Source organism: Gossypium arboreum, chromosome 11, assembly GCF_025698485.1.
Source record: "Gossypium arboreum isolate Shixiya-1 chromosome 11, ASM2569848v2, whole genome shotgun sequence".
In the NCBI taxonomy this organism is placed as follows: domain Eukaryota; kingdom Viridiplantae; phylum Streptophyta; class Magnoliopsida; order Malvales; family Malvaceae; genus Gossypium; species Gossypium arboreum.
In genome coordinates this window covers 48,828,291-48,832,576 of record NC_069080.1, presented here as the reverse complement: position 1 = coordinate 48,832,576, position 4,286 = coordinate 48,828,291, and the positions used below count along the sequence as shown (strand labels likewise).

The window sequence follows — 4,286 nt, the reverse complement described above, 5'->3', positions numbered from 1 at the left end:
GGGGACACACGGCTGAACAACACACCAATGGGGTTGACCATGTGGACAAAATAAGGCTATTTGCCAAGCCTCTTTGCCACCCTTACATACCCTTATCAACACAAGATCAACCAAGATCAATGCGAACATAACATGCATAACCAAAACAACCACAGCCATTAGAAATTTGCAACATTGCATTGAATAATAATTGGTGTTAGCCAACATTCATGCTCTTTACAAAATGAGCATCATTTTTATCATATGAGCCAACACATTATGGCTAACTAACAAAATAATAAACAAAAGACTCGAGTCCCTATACATGCCAGAAAACAAAACAATTAAACTAGTTATACCAAGGTCTTAAGTGATAGTGTGATTGAAGCTTTAAGACGTCACTGGATCACCGATGCTAGCTTGGCGGCACTATAAGTGTAACACCCTAATACCCGTGTCCAATGCTAGGGTAGGGGCACATAACGTAACCTACTCAACTTCTCTATAGAACACTTGAGTACATAAGAATCAGATTTGCACTTTTAAATTTCAATAATTTCGAATCCAATGTAATTAAATAATTATAACAATAATAGCATGTTTCTATGAGTAACTTCTATAGTAGCAATACAAAAGGGTAAAAGTGTAAAGTCTTGAGCTTAATGAATAACATTATACAACTAAAAATTTTCTATTCATTTGGTGATTTTTCTCCTCTTGACCGAATACACATACATAATATATATCTCAAATGCTTAACATGTTAGTTCAAGCATAAAATAATCACACTCATATCACAATATGAACTTATATGTCAAGTTGATTACACTTCAAGATTTATACCTAAACCATTATCAAATCCATACATAGAACTTTAGCCATATTCGCATGGCTTTATATACAATACTATCAAAATAGCAAACCTCCCAAAATATTATTCTATACATGCCATAATGTCTACTAGAGTTTTAAACAAAGGTACCAAAAGGTTGTAAAAAGATGCGATGACTTCGTAACGGTTCCAAGCCTTCTTCGATAAGATGATCTATACAAAACCAATAAACACATTAAGTGAGTTATTAATTGTAACACCCCGTACCCGAGTCCGTTACCGGAGTCGAACACAAGGTACACACAGACTTAGCTTAATTGTTTTCACAGTCCATAAAAAAAATTTTCCAGACTAGCTGGTTACTGCATCACTGTCGCTTTAAAAATCATATCTTGAGTTTTAAAGCTCGAAAATCAGTTTCGTAATTTTTCCCTGAAACTAGACTCATAAGTCCATCAACATGTTTTTTTCTAGAATTTTTGGTCGGGCCAATTAGTACAGTTTATTAGTTAAAGTCTCCCCTGTTGCAGGGACCGACTGCACTGACCTTCGTGCATTACGAATTGGATATCTCCCTGTACAGGGCTTCAATACTGATGCCGTTTGTTTCTATAGAAACTAAACTCAGAGAGTAATCTATACATATATGGCATGACTCCTAATTATCTCTGGTTAATTTACAATGAATTTCCAAAGTCGGAACAGGGGATCCAGAAACCGTTCTGGCCCTGTTTCACGAGAACTTTAATATCTCTTAATATATAACTCATATGACCGTTTCGTTTCTTCTATATGAAAGTAGATTCATCAAGGTTCATTTACATAATTTATTCACTATTTAATACCATTCCTACTATTTTTAGTGATTTTTCATATCCACATCACTGCTGCTGTCAGCATCTGCCTTTAAGGTAGGCTTGACCTATTTCATGGTTTCCATGATTCAATTGGCCCCTTTTGCATACATAGCACAAGGTGTGATCATGATTAACCATTCCAATGGCTAATCGTTTCAAAACAATTCCATACCTCATAATGATCAACATACAAACGATTATAGTACTATGCTAGAAACGTATATAAGCCATTTTCGCATGGCTATCCGAATTTACACAAAACCGAAAGGTACATAACCTACAACAAAAGGGTAGTCCTATACATGCCATTTCAAAGTTCAACCAAAATTGTACCAAAATGGGGGCTTTGATAGTGTGGATGACTTCGACTTCAATGATCCCGAATCCGATAGCTAACGAGCAAAATCTATAAAGCAGAGAAACAGAGAAAACGGAGTAAGCATTTAATGCTTAGTAAGTTTTAAGCAAAACAAAGTGTTCTCAATCACTATCATTGGTCATTCATATCAACTGTTCGATGAAGTTAATCCAGGGCTTCATCTCGATCTATAATATCATTAAACGCAACACTTGGCTGCCACATAAATACTTTCAATAATAATGACCTAGATGGTCAAATATTTCCCAAGCACATTCTTCATCGATTTTCAACTTCAATAATCCTTTCCACTTGTTCATAATCACATCCATGCTTTTAAGTATTTCAACATGACAAGTACTAAATTACCATAGGCACATAAAGAACCAAACATATTCCTTATCACATATCGTAAGCTTACAAATCATAATCCTTACCTTGTCTTGGCACATCTAGCTCAACCCAACCCATACTCAAATCATAGGCTTTTGGGCGAATATGCACTAATACATAAGAATATTTCATCGCATACTTTACTATACAACATACCATTACCAATTAGATCATTCTCATATTTGGAGTTATAATATTAGTCACATTTACCTACCTCTTTGATACTGATAATTCACCTCGAAATCACCCCACCGATGGGTAAGTAATACGAACCTGAACATCTTAAATACATAATACTTATTTGATGGTAACTTAATGCAGATACTCAATATCAAAGTCTTACTTGAATCCTAGCCTTTAGCCGTCGGGTCTTTAAAGCTCGGATCTAGTACGAGCAACGGCCTCACGGACATTAATCGGATAATATTCTCGCATAATGCTGCGGGGTTTTAACCGGATATAGTCTTGACACAAATGCCCTCGGGACTTATCACATTTATACACTTTCATATTCATCGCATTGGCCATTCGGCCTTATCACTTATATACACTTTGACATTCATCACATCGGCCATTCGCCTTATCACATATATACATCTCATACATGTTTCATACTAGCCATTTGGCTTTACCACACATATATCTCATACATATTTCACACTAGCCATTTGGCTTTACCACACATATATCACATACATATTTCACACTAGCCATTTGGCTTTACCACACATATATCACATACATATTTCACACTAGCCATTTGGCTTTACCACACATATATATATTTAACTTGTATATCAATTTCAGCAATGGCTTATAAGCAACTCAAATGGTTTTATTAAGGTTTACAACAAAATCCCAAATTCAGCACAAGCTGTTTTTCCTGAGCAACAGTCATTAAATTATTCATAAATGGAGCTACGAAACTCCAAATGAAGTGCCGTTAATTTTCCCTGAATATAGACTCGTATATCTTCCATCTATAAATTTTTCAGAATTTTGGTTTGGCCAATCAATACCAGATTTTTCTTAAAGTTTCCCTGTTTCACTGTTTGACTAACCTGACCAGTCTTCACTACGAATCAAAATTCTCATTGTACAGAATTCAAAGTATGTTCTATTTGATTTCATTTGAAACTAGACTCATTAAGGAGTCTAAGCATATAAATTTTATCTTGTAACCATTTTTGTACAAATTATAGTGATTTTCTCAAAACAGAACAGGGATTTCGGTGTCATTCTGACCCTGTCCCACACAACTTTAAATATCTCTTTATAGGAAATTTCTTTGCTTCCACGGTCTCTTTTATAGGAAACTAGACCAACTAAGCTTTGATTACATATTTTATTCAGCCTATAATTCTACACAAACAATTTATAGTGATTTTCTAAAATCACGTTACTGCTGCTGTCCCAAGCAAACTATTACATTTTGCTCTTAAATTTCCAAGTCCAAACACTTATGAACTTACCATTTGAGTTTAAGACATATCATGGCCACATCATATCTTATTAAATCAACTCATTATGTCCTAATATGATTGAATTTACTCAACGTTTAATACTTAAAACTTACCTCGGGAGTGGTCGACGATTAGATGTCCACGGCTATTCGCTTACTCTCTTTTCCCTATCCGACTTTGATCCTCTTTGCTCTTAAGCTTAAGTAAAACAATAGATTTGCTTAAGTACTTAACTAATATTATTCACTTAACAATCACATATCATTTAATCTTTATCTCAATACCAAACCGAGTTATGAGATCATACACCACACCATCAATTGAAGGTTAATTCATGGTAACATTAGTATTGAAAGGTTGCGTTGTGGGCAGCCTAAGAGGACCCATAACACTTGGCTTAATTG

General features: G+C 34.9%; 1 long non-coding RNA gene across 1 annotated transcript; it reads right to left on the bottom strand.

Moving 5' to 3' along the window:
* Positions 1–1,789: 1,789 nt before the first annotated feature.
* LOC128283419 (uncharacterized) lies at positions 1,790–4,034 on the bottom strand. Its single transcript, XR_008273760.1, has 2 exons — positions 3,996–4,034; positions 1,790–2,074 (listed from the first exon to the last, which is right to left on the bottom strand). It is a non-coding gene; the product is annotated as an uncharacterized LOC128283419 (long non-coding RNA).
* Positions 4,035–4,286: the final 252 nt, after the last annotated feature.